The sequence below is a fragment of the Gorilla gorilla genome, chromosome 6, assembly GCF_029281585.2.
Source record: "Gorilla gorilla gorilla isolate KB3781 chromosome 6, NHGRI_mGorGor1-v2.1_pri, whole genome shotgun sequence".
Taxonomy (NCBI): Eukaryota; Metazoa; Chordata; class Mammalia; order Primates; family Hominidae; genus Gorilla; species Gorilla gorilla.
Genome location: NC_073230.2, coordinates 98,891,574 through 98,917,551, shown reverse-complemented (window position 1 = coordinate 98,917,551; position 25,978 = coordinate 98,891,574). Strand labels below are relative to the sequence as shown.

Genomic DNA, 25,978 nt, shown 5'->3' with positions numbered 1-25,978 from the left:
TACTATAATTGCTCACCTGACTTTGATTTTTATGAAGGTGCTTCCATATGTGGATAGTTGTTCAGTTTGGTGTTCCTGCAGAGGAGATAATCACTTCAGAGGGAATGGGAAGAGGTTGGTCAAAGGGTACCAAGTTGCAGTTATGAATAAATCTAGTGTACAGTATGACTATAGATTACAGGCACAGAGCCACAGCATGCGGCTCTGTGCCTGTAATCCTAGCACTTTGGGAGGCTGATGCAGGCTGATTCCTTGAGCTCAGGAGCTCAAGATCAGCCTGGGTAACATGATGAAACTCCATCTCTACAAAAAAAAAAAAAAAATACAAAAATTAGCCAGATGTGGTGGCATGTGCCTGTGGTCTCAGCTACTCAGGAGGCTGAGGTGGGAGGATTCCTTGAGCCCAGGAGGCCAAGGTGGCAGCGAGCCATAATCGAGCCACTACACTCCAGCCTGAATGACAGAGCAAGACTGTCTCAAAAATTTTTAAAAAAAAGTATGTATTGTATTTATTTTGGTTATCTCCATATTTTTGGAGATATCTACAGTTAACCATGAAGGAAGACTTTACTCAGTCTATTGCAATAAGGGACAGAGACTGAACTCAACTCTGCTGAAACAAAAGGCAGGAAGGTTTCTAAGGTGAGCTAGTGGAAAAGCACTGAAGTACATTAAGGGGAAGGTTGATCAATGAGATTTGTCCAGCACATTGGGTTATTCCTGTTATTCCACAATTCACAAATGTTTTTCTCTGTAATCAGGCCACCTCTGCTTGCTAATCAGTGCCCATCTAAATTAGGCCTGTATGGAACCACAGAGACTGGAAGATGAGGTGCTGTCTTATTTGACATTAATACTTCAAAAAGATGTTTCTAGATTCTTCAGAAAGGCATTTCCTGGGTGGTAAAACTGGCAGGATGGCCAGTTCCAGATATCTGACTGGAGATGTCTAGCACTCACTTCCTTCACAAAAAAGAGTCACAACAGTGAATAGATAACTACCCATCTGAGAACATTAAGGTTGTCTTGGTCACTAGTAACAATATTTTAGATGCTAAAATGCTGCTTGTAAATTCATGTCAGAATGCTAACATACTTCCATTTCTTCATCCCATCCCAAAAAGTACTCTAAGAATATCATAATAACCATGTGAGGCATTCAGGACACAAACACACTTTTGTTCTGCTATTTTTTCTCTGACACTCAGACCACCCTTGCCTATAGCAATCATGTTTGACTATAAGCTACTTGAGGAAAGACTCTTTTCTAATTAAATTTTATAGCTCTTAGAGGTGTTAATACAGTAATGTACAAGTGATTATGTTCTAATAATATTGATTGATGCATTAAATAAATGAACATTCACCCCCCGGAGATACGTATCAAAGAGCTCATAGCAGAATCAGAACATATCTATGGTCAAAATCAGTTTGCATGCCAAATCTATGTAATCTCACATCCACTGCAATCCAACCTTCTTTATTACAATAACAACCAAGCCAACCTTTTAGAATACAGCCACAAGACCAAAAATCCATTAGACCTGAGTGACAAATAGGAACCACAGAGTTCATGCAGATAGCTCCCTGATACCATAATAAGTATAAATGAGTTTTTTTAAAGGTTCCTGTAGAAAAACATGTAGATAACCAAAAATAAAAGTACTCATTTTATTATAAAGTGTTACATGTGCATTTAATACATGCACATTTAATGCATTTTCTACCAGGTGCCAGGTCCTTGTGAGAAATGAAATTAATATTTTCACTGTTTGTCTCTATCAAATGTCTTATTAAAGGTAAGTAGACCTTCTGCTAGCCTATTTAGGTAAGAATATAAAAATGTAGGGTTATGGGCCTGGCGCGGTGGCTCACGCCTGTAATCCCAGACTTTGGGAGGCCGAGGTGGGCGGATCACGAGGTCAGGAGATCAAAACCATCCTGGCTAACGTGGTGAAAGTCCGTCTCTACTAAAAATACAAAAAATTAGCCGGGCGTGGTGGCGGGCGCCTGTAGTCCCAGCTACTCAGGAGGCTGAGGCAGGAGAATGGCATCAACCCGGGAGGCGGAGCTTGCAGTGAGCCGAGATCGCGCCACTGCACTCCAGCCTGGGCAGCAGAGTGAGACTCCGTCTCAAAAAATAATAATAATATAGAGTTATGTACATGTGGAGTATTTACTAAATTGATCTGATCTTATATGAATTATTTCAGGCACTCTCGTCTTCATCTTAAAATGGAATGGGAATCTACATCATTTGGGACTTCCCATTACTCTCAGAAAATAGCCCACCTCTGCTTTTTGAAAATAATTCTCGGCCGGGCGCAGTGGCTCACGCCTGTCATCCCAGCACTTTGGGAGTCCGAGGCGGGCGGATCACGAGGTCAGGAGATCGAGACCACGGTGAAACTCCGTCTCTACTAAAAATACAAAAAATTAGCCAGGTGCTGTGGCGGGCGCCTGTAGTCCCAGCTACTTGGGAGGCTGAGGCAGAAGAATGGCATCAACCCGGGAGGCGGAGCTTGCAGCGAGCCAAGATTGCTCCACTGCACTCCAGCCTGGGCGACAGAGCAAGACTCCAACTCAAAAAAAAAAAAAAAGAAAAGAAAAGAAAATAATTCTCCTCAGCTGTATTTTGGTTCCTCTAGTTTTCCAGCTACTCAGAGTTTAGTATTACAATTATCTTATTATTGTTCTCATCTTGAATCATTTCAATAATCCTTAAAACATATTCAGGTTTTCATAAACTAAAAAAAAAGATAAGCATGTATAAAAGAAAACATCTAAAGAAATCTGTATTAGTTGTCTAACATCACATAACAAATTACCCAAGATCTTAGTGACTTAAAACAATAAACACTTATTAATTCACAGTTTCTGTGGGTAAGGAACTCAGTTGTGGCTTACCTGGGGGTTCTGCCATAGGATCACTTAAGATGTTGCAGTCAGGATGTCAGCCATTTCTGCAGGCGTCAGAAGAGTTGACTGGGTCTGGAAAATCTGAACATAAGACAGCTCTCTGCCATGGTGCTGGTTGGAAAAGTTCCTCTTTATGAGTTACTTGAGTGTCGGCATGACATGATGGCTAGCTTCCCCCAGCATGAGCAACCTATGAAAGGGCATGACAGAACCTATAACACTTTTATGACCCAGAATCAGAAATCATACAGCATTATTTTTTCAATTTACTATGGCTTACACAAGTCAGCACTATTCCATGTGAAAGGGAATTGCAGAGGGGCATGAATACCAAGAGACTAAGATCACTGGATGCCATATTGGAGGATAGCTATCATAACATTTTTCTTTTGTTCCCACCTATCTATTATATTTGCTAAACAATGTTCCTCTCTGGTTTTGCTGCCAAGCTCCTAAAATATTTGATCTACATCTTTCACATCCTCTCTTTAAGGATTCTAATTCCTTCTTATCCTTTTTGTCATCTACTTCAGTGCATACCACTCCATGAAACTATTTCCTCAAAGGTTACCAGTTATCTCTTTCTGCTACATGTATGACCTTTGCCTTTCCTCAGACTTGTCATTCAACATCTTAAAGTGTTTGCTGCTATGAACAACCCCCTAGTGACATTTCCTCATTCTTTGGCATCTCTGGCACTTTATGGGCTTCTTCCATCTCTTTGATGCCACTTAGCTTCTCCACTGTGTTTCTATCTATGGAGTGTTCTCTAAGTTCACACCTCCATTTTTCTCCCTATAGTTTGGTCTCATATATCCTCACTGCTTTGGCTGTGACATTTAGTATCTGGCCATTAGTAAATATGCATCTTCTTCCCTACTCAATCATAGTATGTTCTTGCCAGCTGCCTACTAGCATCTTCATTCTCTAATCTCTAAGAAATTCCCACTTATTCTTCCTTCAATACCTCTTTGAAGAATCTGCCTTATCTCTTTCGTTCCAACTACCACTACTGTAGTCCAAGCCCTCTCTATCTCACAACCAGATCAACACAGCACTATTTTAGCTGATATATTTACCGGACTCGAGGGCTGACCTTGCCTTCCTTTTCTTTAATAAAACTGTCATACGCTTTTCCACTACATCTTCTTTAAAAATTCCTTTTATCTTTTTATTTTTAATCATGAAAAGATTCATTATCATCTGATTTCAAATCTAAACTCCTTAGACTAGTTTCTGAAACACTTAATGTGTTTTGGAACCACACCATTTGGCTACCATACTTAATTCCTTATTTTCTTTATTTCTTACTCTTATTTACCTTATTTTTCCTTAATGAGGTTAATCTACTCATTGTCCTGCAAATACACAAATTTCCACATTTCCTTTCTTTAATTCTATTCACCACACACACACAAAAATATGCTCTTATTTATGTCCTCCATTTTATGAATTTTCTAGTCTCAGGTTCCACAATCTCAATGAAATCTTCTCTGACTACTTTGTTTCATACTAAACTGTTTGATTTCTTAGTTCCTGATGCCCTATTAGGCACCCACATCTCTGATTCTTCATATGTTAGTTTTATTTCCACAGCTCAGTTGTAGGCTTCTAAATGCTGGATTTATTTATTTCTTCTCATATTTCTTTTAAAACATCTAAAATAGTCTACAAGTACCATGCTGAGCACATAATAGGCCATGAATAAATATTTATTGGTTAACTAAATGAGGAAAACAACTAGAAAATTCCCATGGCATTTGGCAGAATGACTACAGGCAAAAGGCTCCTTCTCAAAATATATTATCTAAAAGTGCATTTTCCCCATGTGTCAATGAAAAAACAAATGACTTACTTCTAGCATAGCCAAAGTTAACTCTTAAAGTATGTGTAAAATCCAAAAGACAGAATTTCTGAAGGCACAACTGTTTAACTAAAAAGACAGATACACAAAAGAATTGCTTCATTTAACAAGTACAGAGGAAATAGATCACATTCCAAAAGTAATTTGATAATTTTGGCAGCTGGAAAATAATTTTATAAAAATTTAAGCAATAAGGCTGTTGTCTTGGATTTGTTAAGGGAAAGGAAATTTTCATAAAGCCAAAAAAGTAAAAGAAGAACTTACATATGTGAGTATCAGGAAAAGAAATAGTGAGGATAATTGTATCACTGAAGAAACATCCTTTTTTCTAATTCAAGCATATTAAAAATTAATGTGACTATTAACAACTATGACCTCTCTATAGAAAGAGAATATATCCGCACTTCCCCCAAAGTCCCGCAGTTGTTGTGTCCTCCTTTGGAAGCAATATTATGTCTTGGAACCAGTTTGAGGCTCTGCAGTCAGTGGAACTGTTCATTACTAGCTGAGTGACCTTAGGCAAGTTACTGAATCTAGAGGAAACTTACCAACCTCACAGAGCTGTTGGGAAAATTAAATGAGATTACGCATCTGAAGGAATCTGGCATGGTGTCTGACTCATGCTGGCCAATACATCTTAGTCTCTTTCCATTCTGATTAGCAGAGATAAAGAGATATTGGGAGACAGAACCACACTAGAGTAGGAGGGAGGAAGCTGGGACTATTTTCCAGGTTGAGCTGCTACTTAGATATTACGGCAGGAACAGCAAATTTTCTTACAGATTCCATTTTCTTCACTTAAAAAGATTTTTTCGTTCTAATTTTTGTGGGAATAGGGTGGGTATATATATTTATGGGGTACATGAGATATTTTGATGCAGGCATCCAATGTATAATAATCACATTATGGAGATGGGGTATCCATCTCCTTAAGCTTTTAACCTTTGTGTTACAAAAAACATCCAGTTGTAATTGTTTAGCTATTTTTAAATATACAACTAAATTATTTTCATTATAGTCACAGTGTTGTGCTATCAAATACTAGGTATTCATTTTTCTAAATATTTTTTATGCTCATTAAACATCCCCATCTCCCCCCAGTGTCCCCACTACTTTTTCCAGTCTCTGGTAAACATCCTTCTACTCTCCATCTCCATATGTTCAATTGTTTTGATTGTTGCATCTCACAAATAAGTGAAAACAGGTGATGTTTGTCATTCCGTGCCTGACTTATTTCACTTAACATAATGACCTCCAGTCCCATCCATGTTGTTGTAATTGGCAGCATCTCATTTTTTATGGCTAAATAGCACTCCATCGTGCATAAGGACCACATTTTCTTTATCCTTTCATCTGTTGATGGACACTTAGGTTGCTTCCAAATCTTGGCAATTGTAAACAGTGTTATAGCAAACATGGGAGTGCAGATATCTCTTCTACATACTGATTTCCCCTCTTTTGGGTATATACCTGGGAGTGAGATTGCAGGATCATATGGTAGCTCTATTTTTAGTGTTTTGAGGAACCTCCAAACTGTTCTCCATAGTGATTATACTAATTTACATTCCCACCAACAGTGTAAAAGGGTTCCCTTTTCTCCACACCCTTACTAGCATTTGCTATTGCCTGTCTTTTGGATAAAAGCCATTTTAACTCGGATGAGATGAGATCTCATTGTAGTCTTGATTTGCATTTCTCTGATGATTAATAATATGGAACACCTTATCATATGCCTGTTTGTCATTAGCATGTGTTCTTCTGATAAATGTCTATTCAGAGCTCTTGCCCAGTTTTAAAAATCTTTTAAGTTCAGGGGTACTTATGCAGGTTTGTTACATAAGTAAACGTGTGCCATGGGGGTTGGCTGTATAGATTATTTTATCACCCAGATATTAAGCCTAGTACCCATTAGTTATTTTTCTGGTCCTCTCCCTCCTCCCACCCTCCGCCCACCGATAGGTCCTAGTGTGTGTTGTTCCCCTCTATGTGTCTCAGCATTTAGCTCCCACTTATAAGTGAGAACAGGAGGTATTTGGTTTTCTGTTCCTGCATTAATTTGCTAAGGATAATGGCCTCCAGCTCCATCCATGTCCATGCAAATAATGTGATTTCTTTCTTTCTTATGGCTACAGAGTAGTCCATGGTGTATATATACCAACTTTTCTTTATCCAGTCTATCATTGATGGGCATTTAGGTTGGTTTCATGCCTTTGCTATTGTAAATAGTACTGCAGTGAACGTACACATGCATGTGTCTTCTTAACAGAACAATTTATATTCCTTTGGGCATATACCCAGTAATGGGATTGCTGAGTTGAATGTTATTTCTATCTTGAGGTCTTTGAGGAATCACCACACTGTTTTCCATAATGGTTGAACTAACTTACACTCCCACCAACAATGTGTAAGCATTTCTTTTTCTCTACAGTCTCACCAGCATCTGTTTTTTGACTTTTAATAATAGCCATTCGAATGGTGTTAGATGGTATTTCATTGTGGTTTTGATTTGCATTTCTCTAATGATCAGTGATGTTTGTGCCCATCCTTCTTGAGGATTTCCAGGTATTTGAAGGGACTTGGGCCCCAAGTCCAATATCACTGTGGCTTTGGCAGACTGATAGAGATACCACCTTGGTTGTCTTGGATACGATCTGCAAGAATTCTCTGGGTAACCAGGCAGAGACTCTTGTTCTTTTCCCTTACTTTCTCCCAAACAGAGTTTCTCTCTGTGCTGAGCTGTCTGGAACTAGGGGTGTGGTCATGAAAGCACCATGCTAGTGTTAGCACGGCCACTAGGTCTTGCCTAAGGCCCGCTGTAACAACCACCTGGCTACCACCTTTGTTCACTCAAGGCCCTAGGGCTCTACAATCAGCAAGTGAAGCCAGTGCAGTTTGTGTCCTTCCCTTCAGGATGTTGAGTTCCCCCAGGCGGGTCCAGAGATGCTGCTTGGGGGCCAGGGATTGGAGTCAAGAACCTTAGAAATTTGCCTTATGTTCTATTCTTCTGTGGCTAAGCTGGCATTCAAACCACAATATATATTTCTCCCCACTCTTCCCTCTCCTTTCCATAGGCAAGGAGCCTCCCTGTGAGAACCGCCACCACCACTGGCCCATCATGGGGTTCTGCCAGGTCACCACTGATGTTCACTTAATGCTCAAGTGCTCCTCATTCATCTTGTGGTGAATGCTGCCAGTCCTGAAACTCAGACTTCAGAGCCATGGGCTCTGCTCTGGCCCCAGGGCAGATCCAGAAAGGCTGTCCAAGAGCCTAGTTCTGGAATCGGGAACCCCACACTTTTGCTTACGGCTCTACCCCACTGTTGTGGAGCTGGTACCTTAGGTGAAAGACAAAGTCCCATTTACTTTTCTCTCTGCTTTTCTCAAACAGAAACGTCTTTCACTGTAGCCACCACAGCTGGGAATGTGCTGAATCACATCTACAGTCAGCATGTTTCAGAGTCCAAGGACCACAGCATACTACTTGGTTATCTCTGCTGGTTATTCAGGCACCAAGGACTCTTTAGTCATTAGGTGATGTATCCTGCCAGGACTGGGTCCTTCCTTCAAGGCAATGGGTTCTCTTTGACTCAGCATGTGTCTAGAAGTGTCATATGGGAGACAGGGCTTGAAAAGGGGACATCATAACCCTGACTGGTGCCATATCCTACTGTGGCTAAGCTGGTAACCAAGATGCAAGACAATTCCTCTCTACTCTTTGCTCTCCTCACCTTAATTAGAAGAAATAGGACACTTTTGTTGTCACAAGCTGCTCTACCTAGGGTTGGAGTCGAATTGGCTCAAGCACTTCTTCAGCCACTCCAGCTGGTGTCTCCCTAGGTCATGGGCCCCCTAGTCCTCTGGCTCTGAGCCCAGCCCAGCACTAGGATTTGCCTAGGAATTGCGGTCCTTCTGGACTGCCTTTCAAGTTTACCTAAGACTCCAGAGTACTTTGGCCCATGGTGCCAAAGCTTTCCAAGAAGCTGAAGTTCTGACTGATGGGATGAGTGATTCCCCTTTGGCTAGGTCTGGTCCAAATGCTTTCTCCATGTGCTGGCACTAGCTGAGTCCAGGCTGGCTTTTCTCTCTGCTATGACAGAGTAGCAATGAGTTCAGTGTGTGCCTCCCAGTCACTGTGCTCTCCCTACCCTAAATGCACAGGCTTTCTGCACTACAGAGCCATTGCCAGGAAATTGGGAAGGGGTGATGTTGCTGATTCAAGACTGTCTCTCCAACCCTTCTCTATGCCTCTTTCAATGATACAAAGTTAAAACCAAGTACTATGATTGCTCACCTGAGTTTTGGTACCTGTGATGGTGCTTTTCTGTATCCAGTTGTTAAAATTTGGTGTTTCTGCAGGGAATATGAATGGTGTAGGCTTCTATTCTGCCATCTTGCTCCATCCCTCCTCTTCTTATAGAAGCCCCTGAGTTTTAACGGGTAGACAAATAAAGATATATTTCTTTTGGCTTCCTGGGGTTTCTAATTGATTTATTTGCAATGCCGTTTGGTAGACCAGATACTACTTTACTACCATTCACCACTAACTTCAGTCCTACGCTCAGCCAAATGACAACATTCATGACTCTTTTTTGATACTTATGGGCTCTTCTGTGTATGACCGCTGGACCAGATGATCTCTAAGAAATCTTCCAGCATTCAGTGGTTCTGGGAAAACACATGGGATGATGTTCATTTCTCTGTTAGTCAATATTGCAATTACTTAGTGGGTTTTCTCTTTTTCTCAAAATTTAACAGGAAATTTGAAATGATCTTGGTTTTAAAATTCTCAGATGTCTTCTGCATGTTAAACCTATCAAATATTTATTTAGGAGATGGATGGCATATTGTGGTTGCTGTAACAAAATACCATAAACCTGATGGCTTAAAATGATAGTTTTTTTATTCTTTCACAGCTCTGGAGGCCAAAAGTCCAAATTCCATGTGTCAGCAGGGCCACAAAGACTCTAGGGGAGAATCACTCCTTTCCTCCTCCAGTTTCTGGTGGCTCCAGGCCTTAGTGGGTTGGTGGTTGCATCACTTCAATACTTGTTTACATCTTCATATGGCCTTATCTATATCTTTGTCTGCTGTTTCTTACCAGGACACTTGTCATTAGATCTTGGTCTCATCTCAAGAACTTTAGTCCCATCTGCAAATATTTTATTTGTAAATAATATCACATCCACAGGTTCTGGGGATTAGGACTTGGATATATGTTTTGGGGAGTCACCATTGAACTCACTTACTACAGATGGCTACATAAACAATCACTTATAAAATACATGCAGTAGAGCTATCTCATACTCTAACAAGGAAATAATCATATTTCCCTTTTTAACTATTTACAAAAAAATGAAAAATTTGTTTTAAGATATTTTCATATGAATTGTGAAGCCACACGTTTAAATAGCAATCTTTTCAATCTATCAATATATTCTACATTATCATATCATTTTCATTATTGTGAATTTTGTTCTAATTTTGGAATTTGCTACTTCTTAAATAGATAACAATTATTTAGAAAGAAGTCTTGGAAAAACCCATTTTTTTCTTCTGTTTAAAGAAACAAGTACACATAAATACAATCTTAAAACTCAACATAAAAGTATGGAGAAAAAAATTATTCTCCTTCAATATTCCTTTCTTAATCCCTCTCTCTTCCTTAGACAAATAACAGTTTAAAATTTCTTTCCGAAACTTTTGGGCATACATAAAGGACAGTTGTTTGTGGGTTTTTTTGTTTATTATAAATGGGATTATGGTCAGTGAATTGCATTTTCTCTTTACCAATACCTCTTGAAGATATCTGTCTACATAGACATCTATACCATTATTTTTGTAACTGAACAATATTGATAGAAATAATGCACCATAATTTATTGATGAACATCTAATTTACTTTCAAATTTTTTATATCACAAAAATGTTTTAATGTCATATATCTTTAAGAACGTGCAAATATTTCTATAGGATAGATATTTAGAGGTAAAATTCTTTGGTCAAAGTTATGCACATGTCCACTTTGATTTATCCTGCTCATTTGTCTTGCAAAATGCTCTGTGAAAGGGACAATTACGGCTAAAGAATAATCCTTACGTGGTCAATTAACCAGCTATATTCTTCTATAATAGCTGGACAGATCATGTGGGCAAAAGGATATACATGTATATGTTTATATGCATCTGTATATTTTTATGTACATATGTGTGTGTGTGTGTGTGTGTGTGTGTGTATAATATACTGTTTGTTTTTTCTATCTAGGTGTTATAGAAAGCCACTTAGCATCAGCTGGATAAATTAGAAAAAAAGTCACTTATGCTAATATCCCCCCATCCACCCAAATAGGCTAAGCATCATACACTCAAATAAGGAAAAAGAGAGCCATTTTTTCAGTGTAGTAAACAAACCACAACAAAAAAAAAACCTAAAAGAAAAAAGTAGCATCTGTTCTGCTTTATGGACCAGTGCCATGGTCCCAAGGCAGAACACTCTCTCAGTTCAAGAATTCGCCCTGAGAATGGAGGCAGCTCCAAAATATCTAATGGAGGCATCTTAAATCAACACAAGAGCTCAATTCAACAATGCCCTCACAACTCTGTACTTTTTTCCCAAAAGTTCTAGCAGAAGAAAACTTGCTAAAAGTTATATGTAACTTGAATTCCAAGGTGATCTGAATAAAATGAGTGCAGCACCACAAATTATGTATTTAGATGCTTTTCAGCTAACCTAGGAAAGAAAGAATATCTTTTCCTCAGGCAAAAGGTTAAACTGGAGTGACAGTAGCATAAAAAAACTTATTGTGGTGCCTCAATAGCTGTCACTCCTGACTTCAGCACTCAGCATAATTATACCAACATAGTAATAAAAATAATTCCAAAGCATTTGAACATGATATGTCCTTAAAACAGGTTGACAACTAAGGATGCACATATTTTGAAGGTAGCGGACTTACAGCTCTTTAAAATGCAGCAGGAAACTGCATTTCTAAAATACAGGAGTACATAGAATTATTTATCAAGTCATTATAGAATATTTACAGCCTTAGAAAATTTATTATGTTCCATTAAGTAGAGTTTGCTTCCATCAAGCTATTCCTTATGCAGAGCTTCAAATACCCTTCATCTAACCTCACTGAAGTCCAGTATACACTTTCTGCCTCTGAAATATCTCCACATATATCCTTATCACATATTTGGCAAAATAGGGGGTCAAGCAATAAAAACCTGATAGGTTGTATTGCATGGAATTCCTTCCTGATCAAAATCTAAGATGCATAAAATGTTGGGTTGTTGCAGAGTTTGTTGTATTTACAACAAAGCAGAAAAGTTAGTCAATTTAAACATACGAAATCAGCTGCACTAAAGATTAGAACACCCTGGGGATCAGAGACACAGTTGAGGATGGCTGAGCACTGACAGTGTGACATATTTCAGGACAAAAGGATTTTGTACTGGGGGAATGATTCCATTCTACCGATGAGCAAATGGAGCAAATGATTATTTTTGCATTCTTTATGTGTTATTCTTTGACTTCTCTTTTCACCATTTGGAGATCAAACTGTTTTTGGCTGTTCTGTGACTTTTTTAACCAATGATCGGATACCCTTTTCTCTGCTTGTTTTCACTTGTTTTTTATTTATTTATTTTGAGATATAATTAACACTCAGTAGTATGCACAGCCAGGCACAGTGGCTCATGCCTGTAATCCCAGCCCTTTGGTAGGCCAAGGTGGGTGGATCACTTCAGGTCAGGAGTTCGAGACCAGCCTGGCCAACACGGTGAAACCCCATCTCTACTAAAAATCCAAAAACTAATAATAATTAGCCAGGCACGGGGCATGTGCCTGTAATCCCAGCTACTCCAGAGGCTGAGGCAGGAGAATCACTAGAACCTGGGAGGCAGAGGTTGCAGTGAGCCGAGATCACGCCATTGCACTCCAGTCTGGGCAACAGAGCAAGACTCTATCCCCCCTCCAAAAAAAAAAAAAACAGTATGCGCAAACTTCAACTGTTCAGTATGATGAGCTGTAATAATTATATACAGCCATGTAACCAACACTGAAAAAATACATTTAAAAAAATCCCTTGTGCTCTGTTCCAGTCGATTTCTGTCCCCATCCCCACAACAACTATGAGATTTCTATCAGCATAGATTACTTTTCCCTGTATTCAGATTTCGTACAAATGAAATTCTACAGTATATACTTTTTATCACTTAATATAATGTTGTTGGTTATCCTTTCTATCACTTAATATAACGCTGTTGGTTATCCTCCATGTTGTTCTGTATATCAATAGTTTTAACTGCTAAATAGTGGTCAATTGTATGAATATACTACAATTTATCTATCAAGTCTCCCATTGTTTGATATCTGGGTTTGTTCTAGTTTTTGTTATTATAAATCTGGTTGCTATATCTTTTTACATGTCATGTTAATACCTATGAGTAGTATTGCTAGGTCATAGGGACTGCTAGTTTTCCTAAGCATTTTTATCACTTTACACTCCACCAGCAACATATGAGAGGTTCTTCACTCCACATTCTCACCAAAATTAGATGTTTTCAGTTTTTTTTAAATTTCAGCCACTCCTGTGGATGTTTAGTATAGCATCTCATTGTTGCTTTAGTTTGCAGAGCCTTATATCTAGTAATGTTAAAGACTTTTTAAATGTATTTATTGTTCATTCGTAGATTTTCTTTTGTGAAGTGTTTAAGTCTATTGCACATATTTCAATTGGGTTGTCTTTTTGTAGTTGATTGGTAGGAAATTTTTATCTATTCTGTATACAAGTCTGTTGTTAAGAAATTCTTTTAATTTTATTTATCATTTTGAGATTTATTAATTTTTAATGGAGTCTTTTGATGAGCAGAAGTTTAAATGTAGCCTAATTTTAGTAATTAACTTATTGTCTCTTATGGTTGATGCTTTTTGTGTTCTATCAAATACATCTTTGCCTAACCTGAGGTCATGAAGATATGTTTCTTTTTTCTTCTAGAAGCTTTATAAGTCTCATTTTATGTTTAGGTCTGGGATCCATTTTGAATTAATTTTTGTATATGGAATAAGAGTGAAATTACATTTTCTCCCATATAGATATCTAGTTGTTCCAGCAATATTTGTTGAAAAGACTTTGGCCAAAGAATTGCTTTGGCACTTCTTTGAAAATCACTTGACTACATATTTGAAGTTGAAAATCACTTTACTGAGTATTTGTGGTTTGTTTGTGTTCTATTAATTTATTTGCCTATGCTTATGCCAATACCACAGTTCCCTGATTACTATATGTTTATAGTAAATTTTGAAGTCAGGTAGTCTTAAGTCCTCCAATTTTGTTCTTTTTCAATATAGTTTTTGCAATTCTATTTTCTTTTCATTACCATATATAATTTAGAACTATCTTGTCTATTTCTTCAGAACAGCCTGTTGACATCTTGATAGAGATTGCATTGAGTCTATATATCAGTTTAGGAAGCCTAGACATTTCAACAATGTTGCATTTTCCTATCTAGGAACATGCTATACTTCTCCATTTATTTAGATCTTTAATTTCTCTCCCGAATATTTTATAATTTTCAGTGTAGAGGTGTTACATATCTTTTATTAGATTTACTCTTTCTTCTCCAAGGTTTTTTGATGCTACTACATATTTTTAACTGTTATTTTCCAACTGGTGGTGGGATGGCAATTTGCTCTATGGCTGGGGCCCTTGTAATTCCAATCTATTACAAGAGCCCACACACGGTTATTAAACGTGCATTAGCAGGTCAGCTGGTTTCTGCCTATCCTGTCTGTGATTAATTCTTCTAGAAAGGAGAACAGTGATAAATCTCTTCTATCCTATAAAGAGTTTCTCACTCTCTGATGTCTTGTTCATTTGCGTTTCTTTATGTGCTCAGCTTTATGATGTTTTTTAAAATATCATTTTTATACCTTATCTGGTTTGTTTGGGTTATTAATTTAAGACTAATGGTCTTTTGTGACTTTTTACATCCAAACTAGAAATCAATCGATTATGTGGTTTTTTAAAATAGTTTTAAGGTAACCTTCCTCTTTACTATGTCTGAAAGTACAAAAAGGAAATGAATCAAATAGTGGTCAGGACAACAAAATCATAAAGAAATCTGTTGACTTATGGCTTGCTATGTGCTAGGTCCTAGATTTACAAGTATCACCAAATTCAGTTCTTAGAACAACCCTATGAGGGAGGCATGACAGTCATTATCCCCATTTTACAGCTGAGTAAGCTGAAATACAGAGTACATAACTAGTTTGTCTGATGAAACACAGCTCTTAAATGAAAAAACTGGGATTTAAACACAAGTAGTATGGGTTTCGAGCCTACATTCTCACCACCTTCTCTTCAATTTCCCTCTACCAAATCTTATCATTTCTACATTTACCCTCATTTCCCAAGTACGATAGCTATCTGGAATTTTTAACTGTAAATGCTCATTTCTTTTTTGAGTTGTGCCGCTTCTGCAATTTTCATCTATACAATCTCTTACACTCAGTATTTTTATGTAATAGATACAACCTATTAAGTGCTCATATAAATGATATTGTGTGTTATTAACAGTAGTTTTGTATATATTATTCACAAATATCACAAAAATTCTTAAAGATAGATGATGTTGTTCTCACTCTATTTGGGGGTCCAAATTAAGGTCCAAAGCAAGCAATTGTCTTAATTCACATAAAAATTAGTCAAAGGGTGAAATTGGAATCTGACCAATCTTGGGTTTAAAGCCCATGTTCCCTCTACCACTCCACACAGCCTCTCTCTCATGAATGACTCTCCAAGTCTTCTGAACTCATCGTCACAACTCCCTTTCCTCATCTTTTATTAGGTACTCTAACTGGGTATTTATTTAAATGCTACTTCTTTGTGTATCATTACTTTATTTTTGCTTCTGCTATTTTAAATTCATTTGTTTGAAGTTAAGGCCTCAATGTCTACTGGAGCCTCCTTTGGAGGATATTTTTAAAACTGAAATTTAGATTAAAAAATATAAATGACGAGTTAATGGGTGCAGCACACCAATATGGCACATGTATACATATGTAACTAACCTGCACATTGTGCCCATCTACCCTAAAACTTTAAGTATAATAAAAAATATGTATATATAAGGAAATAATCATTAATGGAAATGAGTGAAAGAAGTCAACCAAGCAGACTTTCAGATGTGTACAGTAGATTGGGGTCTGGGGCCCATACTATGGGCAGGACCTGGTTCTCAGCTACTAGAGTTAGGAGAAATAATGCAGAATCTCTCTGCTCATGCTCATAAAGGTATGAAATTACATATGATTCCACATTACCATTATTACCATTTTTTTTCAAACAACCTCTCATACCAACTTTATCTACTTCAAAATACAATACACAATTAATGTCCATTTTAACATGGATTCAACAGAATGAAAGGAGATCAAAAAGGCTCCCAAACTCCTCAGGGCTGACTCTGATACTTGCACTCCACCACCATTACTGCCAGTAAAACTTGTTCAATTCTAGCCTCATATATCAAAAATCTCATGCATAGCTTCCACATGCATATAGTTTCTTGAATCATTTAGATAAAAGAAGAAAAACTCTATAATAAGGGCTTGCAATTGGAGAGACTGTCACTTGATCTACTAATACTCAATTTATGGTAGGCCCTATGCAAAAATCTATAATTTGTAATTTTGGGCCTATTTCTGAAATTTAATGGCACTTAACAAGATTTAAAAATACTGAACGCTTATCTTCATTCTCAGTACAGAAACCCTTCAGAGAAAAAATTCTGCTACTCTCTTAGGACTGAATCTCATTTCAGACACATGTTCCTTTCTATAGCTCATGTGTAATTATTTAAATGTCATTAAATCCTTCAAATCTGTTTGACAAAGTAATTGAAATTAATTCATGTAATTTATTTTACTTTCAATGATAGAAACGTGTGCACATAAATGCCACTGCACTGCTAAACCCAGTGGATCGCAACTGAATTTTCTTTCTGAGGATTTCTAGTCAGTAGGGATTTTAACTTCCAAATGCAAAAATTTCTCTCTTCCAGCACATGAGTGGGCTGAGGCACTAATTAGCAAGTTTCATTAGTAAGAAATTCTCTCATTCAGGCCTATGACCACAGAGATGAAGCTAGGATGTTATTGAGACCAAGTTCCTGCTCTAAAGCGATCCCTGTAATACTATCACAAATTATAATAGTGTTTTTTATTTTTTTTTCTTTTATTATACTTTAAGTTTTAGGGTACATGTGCACAACGTGCAGGTTAGTTACATATGTATATATGTGCCATGTCGGTGTGCTGCACCCAGTAACTCGCCATTTAACATTAGGTATATCTCCTAAAGCTATCCCTCCCCTCTCCCCCCCACCCCACAATAGGCCCCGCTGTGTGATGTTCCCCTTCCTGTGTCCATGTGTTCTCATTGTTCTATTCCCACCTATGAGTGAGAACATGCGGTGTTTGGTTTTATGTCCTTGTGATAGTTTGCTGAGAATGATGGTTTCCAGCTTCATCCATGTCCCTACAAAGGACATGAACTCATCCTTTTTTATGGCTGCATAGTATTCCATGGTGTATATGTGCCACATTTTCTTTTTTTTTTAGGTTTTTTTATTCTTCTTCTTCTTCTTCTTCTAAGTTTTAGGGTACATGTGCACAATGTGCAGGTTAGTTACATATGTATACATGTGCCATGCTGGTGCGCTGCACCCACTAACTCCTCATCTAGCATTAGGTATATCTCCCAATGCTATCCCTCCCCCCGTCCCCCACCCCACAACAGTCCCCAGAGTGTGATGTTCCCCTTCCTGTGTCCATGTGTTCTCATTGTTCAATTCCCACCTATGAGTGAGAATATTCGGTGTTTGGTTTTTTGTTCTTGCGATAGTTTACTGAGAATGATGATTTCCAATTTCATCCATGTCCCTGCAAAGGACATGAACTCATCATTTTTTATGGTGGCATAGTATTCCATGGTATATATGTGCCACATTTTCTTAATCCAGTCTATCATTGTTGGACATTTGGCTTGGTTCCAAGTCTTTGCTATTGTGAATAATGCCACAATAAACATATGTGTGCATGTGTCTTTATAGCAGCATGATTTATAGTCCTTTGGGTATATACCCAGTAATGGGATGGCTGGGTCAAATGGTATTTCTAGTTCTAGATCCCTGAGGAATCGCCACACTGACTTCCACAATGGTTGAACTAGTTTACAGTCCCACCAACAATGTAAAAGTACTCCTATTTCTCCACATCCTCTCCAGCACCTGTTGTTTCCTGACATTTAATGATTGCCATTCTAACTGGTGTGAGATGATATCTCATTGTGGTTTTGATTTGCATTTCTCTGATGGCCAGTGATGGTGAGCATTTTTTCATGTGTTTTTTGGCTGCATAAATGTCTTCTTTTGAGAAGTGTCTGTTCATGTCGTTTGCCCACTTTTTGATGGGGTTGTTTGTTTTTTTCTTGTAAATTTGTTTGAGTTCATTGTAGATTCTGGATATTAGCCCTTTGTCAGATGATTAGGTTGCAAAAATTTTCTCCCATTTTGTAGGTTGCCTGTTCACTCTGATGGTAGTTTCTTTTGCTGTGCAGAAGCTCTTTAGTTTAATTAGATCCCATTTGTCAATTTTGGCTTTTGTTGCCATTGCTTTTGGTGTTTTAGACATGAAGTCCTTGCCCATGCCTATGTCTTGAATGGTATTGCCTAGGTTTTCTTCTAGGGTTTTTATGGTTTTAGGTCTAACGTTTAAGTCTTTAATCCATCTTGAATTGATTTTTGTATAAGGTGTAAGGAAGGGATCCAGTTTTAGCTTTCTACATATGGCTAGCCAGTTTTCCCAGCACCATTTATTAAATAGGGAATCCTTTCCCCATTGCTTGTTTTTCTCAGGTTTGTCAAAGATCAGATAGTTGTAGGTATGCGGCATTATTTCTGAGGGCTCTGTTCTGTTCCATTGATCTATATCTCTGTTTTGGTACCAGTACCATGCTGTTTTGGTTACTGTAGCCTTGTAGTGTAGTTTGAAGTCAGGTAGTGTGATGCCTCCAGCTTTGTTCTTTTGGCTTAGGATTGACTTGGCGATGCTGGTTCTTTTTTGGTTCCATATGAACTTTAAAGTAGTTTTTTCCAATTCTGTGAAGAAAGTCATTGGTAGCTTGATGGGGATGGCATTGAATCTATAAATTACCTTGGGCAGTATGGCCATTTTCACGATATTGATTCTTCCTACCCATGAGCATGGAATGTTCTTCCATTTGTTTGTATCCTCTTTTATTTCCTTGAGCAGTGGTTTGTAGTTCTCCTTGAAGAGGTCCTTCACATCCCTTGTAAGTTGGATTCCTAGGTATTTTATTCTCTTTGAAGCAATTGTGAATGGGAGTTCACTCATGATTTGGCTCTCTGTTTGTCTGTTGTTGGTGTATAAGAATGCTTGTGAGTTTTGTACATTGATTTTGTGTCCTGAGACTTTGCTGAAGTTGCTTATCAGCTTAAGGAGATTTTGGACTGAGACGATGGGGTTTTCTAGGTATACAATCATGTCGTCTGCAAACGGGGGCAGTTTGACTTCCCCTTTTCCTAATTGAATACACTTTATTTCCTTCTCCTGCCTAATTGTCCTGGCCAGAACTTCCAACACTATGTTGAATAGGAGTGGTGAGAGAGGGCATCCCTGTCTTGTGCCAGTTTTCAAAGGCAATGCTTCCAGTTTTTGCCCATTCAGTATGATATTGGCTGTGGGTTTGTCATAGATAGCTCTTATTATTTTGAAATACGTCCCATCAATACCTAATTTATTGAGAGTTTTTAGCATGAAGGGTTGTTGAATTCTGTCAAAGGCCTTCTCTGCATCTATTGAGATAATCATGTGGTTTTTGTCTTTGGTTCTGTTTATATGCTGGATTACATTGATTGATTTGCATATTTTGAACCAGCCTTGCATCCCAGGGATGAAGCCCACTTGATCATGGTGGATAAGCTTTTTGATGTGCTGCTGGATTCAGTTTGCCAGTATTTTATTGAGGATTTTTGCATCAATGTTCATCAAGGATATTGGTCTAAAATTCTCTTTTTTGATTGTGTCTCTGCCCGGCTTTGGTATCAGGATGATGCTGGCCTCATAAAATGAGTTAGGGAGGATTCCCTCTTTTTCTATTGATTGGAATAGTTTCAGAAGGAATGGTACCAGTTCCTCCTTGTACCTCTGGTAGAATTCGGCTGTGGATCCATCTGGTCCTGGACTCTTTTTGGTTGGTAAGCTATTGATTATTGCCACAATTTCAGAGCCTGTTATTGGTCTATTCAGAGATCCAACTTCTTCCTGGTTTAGTCTTGGGAGAGTGTATGCGCCGAGGAATGTATCCATTTCTTCTACATCTTCTAGTTTATTTGTGTAGAGGTGTTTGTAGTATTCTCTGATGGTAGTTTGTATTTCTGTGGGATCGGTGGTGATATCCCCTTTATCATTTTTTATTGTGTCTATTTGATTCTTCTCTCTTTTCTTCTTTATTAGTCTTGCTAGCAGTCTATCAATTTTGTTGATCCTTTCAAAAAAACAGCTCCTGGACTCATTAATTTTTTGAAGGGTTTTTTGTGTCTCTATTTCCTTCAGTTCTGCTCTGATTTTAGTTATTTCTTGCCTTCTGCTAGCTTTTGAATGTGTTTGCTCTTGCTTTTCTAGTTCTTTTAATTGTGATGTTAGGGTGTCAATTTTGGATCTTTCCTGCTTTCTCTTGTGGGCATTTAGTGCTATAAATTTCCCTCTACACACTGCTTTGAATGCGTCCCAGAGGTTCTGGCATGTTGTGTCTTTGTTCTCATTGGTTTCAAAGAACATCTTTATTTCTGCCTTCATTTCGTTATGTACCCAGTAGTCATTCAGGAGCACGTTGTTCAGTTTCCATGTAGTTGAGCGGTTTTGAGTGAGATTCTTAATCCTGAGTTCTAGTTTGATTGCACTGTGGTCTGAGAGATAGTTTGTTATAATTTCTGTTCTTTTACATTTGCTAAGGAGAGCTTTACTTCCAACTATGTGGTCAATTTTGGGATAGGTGTGGTGTGGTGCTGAAAAAAATGTATATTCTGTTGATTTGGGGTGGAGAGTTCTGTAGATGTCTATTAGGTCTGCTTGGTGCAGAGCTGAGTTCAATTCCTGGGTATCCTTGTTGACTTTCTGTCTCGTTGATCTGTTTAATGTTGACAGTGGGGTGTTCAAGTCTCCCATTATTAATATGTGGGAGTCTAAGTCTCTTTGTAGGCCACTCAGGACTTGCCTTATGAATCTGGGTGCTCCTGTATTGGGTGCATACATATTTAGGATAGTTAGCTCTTCTTGTTGAATTGATCCCTTTACCATTATGTAATGGCCTTCTTTGTCTCTTTTGATCTTTGTTGGTTTAAAGTCTGTTTTATCAGAGACTAGGATTGCAACCCCTGCCTTTTTTTGTTCTCCATTTGCTTGGTAGATCTTCCTCCATCCTTTTATTTTGAGCCTATGTGTGTCTCTGCACGTGAGATGGGTTTCCTGAATACAGCACACTGATGGGTCTTGACTCTTGATCCAATTTGCCAGTCTGTGTCTTTTAATTGGAGCATTTAGTCCATTTACATTTAAAGTTAATATTGTTATGTGTGAATTTGATCCTGTCATTATGATGTTAGCTGGTGATTTTGCTCATTAGTTGATGCAGTTTCTTCCTAGTCTTGATGGTCTTTACATTTTGGCATGATTTTGCAGTGGCTGGTACCGGTTGTTTCTTTCCATGTTTAGCACTTCCTTCAGGAGCTCTTTTAGGGCAGGCCTGGTGGTGACAAAATCTCTCAGCATTTTCTTGTCTGTAAAGGATTTTATTTCTCCTTCACTTATGAAGCTTAGTTTGGCTGGATATGAAATTCTGGGTTGAAAATTCTTTTCTTTAAGAATGTTGAATATTGGCCCCCACTCTCTTCTGGCTTGTAGGGTTTCTGCCAAGAAATCCGCTGTTAGTCTGATGGGCTTCCCTTTGAGGGTAACCCAACCTTTCTCTCTGGCTGCCCTTAACATTTTTTCCTTCATTTCAACTTTGGTGAATCTGACAATTATGTGTCTTGGAGTTGCTCTTCTCGAGGAGTATCTTTGTGGTGTTCTCTGTATTTCCTGAATCTGAATGTTGGCCTGCCTTGCTAGATTGGGGAAGTTCTCCTGGATATATCCTGCAAAGTGTTTTCCAACTTGGTTCCATTCTCCCCATCACTTTCAGGTACACCAATCAGACGTAGATTTGGTCTTTTCACATAGTCCTATATTTCTTGGAGGCTTTGTTCATTTCTTTTTATTCTTTTTTCTCTAAACTTCCCTTCTCGCTTCATTTCATTCATTTCATCCTCCATCACTGATACCCTTTCTTCCAGTTGATCGCATCGGCTCCTGAGGCTTCTGCATTCTTCACATAGTTCTCGAGCCTTGGTTTTCAGCTCCATCAGCTCCTTTAAGCACTTCTCTGTATTGGTTATTCTAGTTATACATTCTTCTAAATTTTTTTCAAAGTTTTCAACTTCTTTGCCTTTAGTTTGAATGTCCTCCCGTAGCTCGGAGTAATTTGATAGTCTGAAGCCTTCTTCTCTCAGCTTGTCAAAGTCGTTCTCCATCCAGCTTTTTTCCGTTGCTGGTGAGGAACTGTGTTCCTTTGGAGGAGGAGAGGCACTCTGCTTTTTAGAGTTTCCAGTTTTTCTGCTCTGTTTTTTCCCCATCTTTGTGGTTTTATCTACTTTTGGTCTTTGATGATGGTGATGTACAGATGGGTTTTTGGTGTGGATGTCCTTTCTGTTTGTTAGTTTTCCTTCTAACAGACAGGACCCTCAGCTGCAGGTCTGTCAGAGTACCCACCATGTGAGGTGTCAGTCTGCCCCTGCTGGGGGGTGCCTCCCAGTTAGGTTGCTTAGGGGTCAGGGGTCAGGGACCCACTTGAGGAGGCAGTCAGCCCGTTCTCAGATCTCCAGCTACGTGCTGGGAGAACCACTGCTCTCTTCAAAGCTCAGATGGAAATGCAGAAATCACCTGTCTTCTGAGTCGCTCACGCTGGGAGCTGTAGACCGGAACTGTTCCTATTCGGCCATCTTGGCTCCTCCCCCTGCCACATTTTCTTAATCCAGTCTATCATTGTTGGACATTTGGCTTGGTTCCAAGTATTTGCTATTGGGAATAGTGACACAATAAACATATGTGTGCATGTGTCTTATAGCAGCATGATTTATAATTCTTTGGTTATATACCCAGTAATGGGATGGCTGGGTCAAATGGTATTTCTAGTTCTAGATCCCTGAGGAATCGCCACACTGACTTCCACAATGGTTGAACTAGTTTACAGTCCCACCAACAGTGTAAAAGTGTCCCTATTTCTCCACATCCTCTCCAGCACCTGTTGTTTCCTGACTTTTTAATGATCGACATTCTAACTGGGGTGAGATGGTATCTCATTGTGGTTTTGATTTGCATCTGACAAAAGGCTAATATCCAGAATCTACAATGAACTCAAACAAATTTACAAGAAAAAAACAAACAACCCCATCAAAAAGTGGGCAAAGGATATGAATAGACACTTCTCAAAAGAAGACATTTATGCAGCCAAAAGACACATGAAGAAATGCTCATCACCACTGGACAAGCGCTTTTGAAAAACCAGGAAAGACCATAGCAGCAAATAGAATCCCTTTAGAAACTGATTTTGGCATGCCTGGAACAGATGCTACAATCACTTCTAGTCAGTAAGCACCGATGAACAACAAAACTGCTACAGGCAAAATGAGCTAATATCTGACCCAAACTCATGTTCACAAAGTCGCTTCAAGATCTCACTTCGTACATTTCCCTACATATTTGTTCAGGGGAAACTACAACCTGCCTTTTCTTGAGTAACCCACCCTTTCGTCCGCTTAGTAAGCACAACGGTGTAGATAGTCTTTGGCTGGCCTGATAGAAAGTTGATTTGTCATTGCCATTTGTCTAACGCATGCTTGTTACAGAACAAGGAATATGCTTTCAAATAAGGGTATGAAATGTGGTTTGATGAAACACAGGGAGTGAAGGAAAACTTAGTCCTTGCCTGTGTACTTGTAACATACTAGTCAGTCTGGTGTGGAATATAATAATCTACAACTGATCTGAGCAAATATTTCTCTCTGATTAGAGGACAGTGATGATAGAATATTCCAGCAAAGTTAAAAAGGAAGAATGTGGTTTCTCCCTATGGTGTAATCCCAGGAGGAGTTCACTGTTCTTCCTATTTCAGAATTGCTGGCAGTTGAAAATTATCTTTAGTTACTTTATTATCTGTTTAGATTTGAAGATAAATGAATCAAACATCTAATTTAATGCAGTCATTTAATTCTACTGGTTACCTATTCTCATCTATACAATTGAGTTTTGTATTTCATATCAAAGGGTATCTTTATAGCAGATTAATATCTAAACCACTAGAAAAAACCTTTATGAGTGAAGATGTTTATATGCTCATACATATTTAAAAAATACTTGCATTCTGTGAAAACTACAAATGTCAAATGACTTACAGAAAACAGGAAATCATATTGAATTTGTGATTAACATTATAGTAATAACTACATCGCACAAATACACAGATGTATATTTGTTGCCATGATAAAAGTTTCCTTAAATTACGTGATTTGTAACATATCTTAGCACAAGTCATATTTTCCTTGGTGACCCATGCTACCTCTAAAATATTCACTGGTAAATATATGGACAGAATGTTTATTTTCTGTTTGGACTGCAAAATCTACATAGACACATGCAACCTTTAAAGCAATGCAACCATTAAGTAAAGCAAATGACTAAATTTCTGTGTTGTACTTTCAGCAGTGCCATGTAAACATGAGGCCTGAGGGCATGCTTTAGCAGTTTGCTCTTGCCCTTCTTCAGGTCTGCCCCTCCACATGGGTAAGGGAACTGCAAGGCCAAGGCTCTGGGAGCTTGGAACTCTGGAATTACTAAGTGGGAAGCTATGGATGAAGCTTGCCTGTGAGGACCAAAGTGTACACACATATGTACAAAAGGCACCAAGCATCCTGTAATGCAAAACTGATCTTGGCAAAAGAACTAAGAAGCCATAGGCCTATATCTCGGTATACCTGTGAAGATCTAAGTATTCTAAGTATCTTCAATTCTGACATGGTCTTCCAGTTCATTCCAAATGCATATTCACATTTTGTATCAAAATATGAGGATAGCTCATATTTTGTAATCATTTTCTTACCTTGATTTATAACTTTTAAATATTTAGATATATGATATATAAATTACTATTTTTAGTTATACCTTCATCCTAACACAGTTAGGACCAGGTTTTAACTTTAATAAAGACCCCAATCTTCCTAAGCATGACTCACTTTTCCACTTCACTGCAGAATGGTTTGATTACAGGCTCTAAAAAAATAAACAGAACTAATTGCCTATACATAATACATCATAAGTGCCACAATATGCAAGCAAAAGAGGAAACATGCTGCACACATATATTATCAGATAAAGTGCAACAAAGAACATAAATGTATTATTCATGACATGAAGTGAAATGACTAATGTCTTTAAAACTACATTGCTCCCTACCCATGGACATAAAATGAATTGTTTTAAATGTGTACATGATGACATTACAAGCTCTACTAAATAAATTTAAACACTTCAACAGGAGCTATGAAAAAAAAAAAACGGTCAACTATGAAATTACCCAAATTACATTTTCTCAATTTTTAACAAAATTATAATCATGTTTTTGTCTTGCTTATTAAAAATTTCATAAAGTCAAAAGATATGCAGAAAATAAAGAATACATGGGTATAACTCCAGAAAATACACGGAAAGAGGAGTTTATCATTAAAGTCTTTGCCACAATACACTTCTCTTCATAATGCTTGAAAGAAATCTTCATAGCAGAGTGAATCAAATGGAATATGGTAGACTGGTAACAGAGGCAGAATCTATCTGCATTAGTGCATGGAATGCGTCATGGACCTGACTTTTTAACTTATTAAACATAACTGTACCAGATTTTAGGACTATAAGAAACTCGCTTTAAGTCAAAGGATTGAGAAATCTAATATTGATGGGAATTACACATTCTTTTTAGCTAGTATCCAAAGTGTTATACCCAAAATGGCTCACTAAAGTAACATG

General features: G+C 38.0%; 1 long non-coding RNA gene across 1 annotated transcript in view; it reads right to left on the bottom strand.

Moving 5' to 3' along the window:
• The window catches only part of LOC129523611 (uncharacterized), a 424,834-nt gene that overhangs the window by 182,259 nt on the left and 216,597 nt on the right, over window positions 1–25,978 (bottom strand). The window contains exons 4-5 of the long non-coding RNA XR_008667142.2: window positions 9,075–9,206; window positions 2,908–3,109 (exon numbers count right to left, since the gene is read on the bottom strand). This is a non-coding gene — a long non-coding RNA (uncharacterized lncRNA). The remainder of the gene's footprint in view (window positions 1–2,907; window positions 3,110–9,074; window positions 9,207–25,978) is intronic.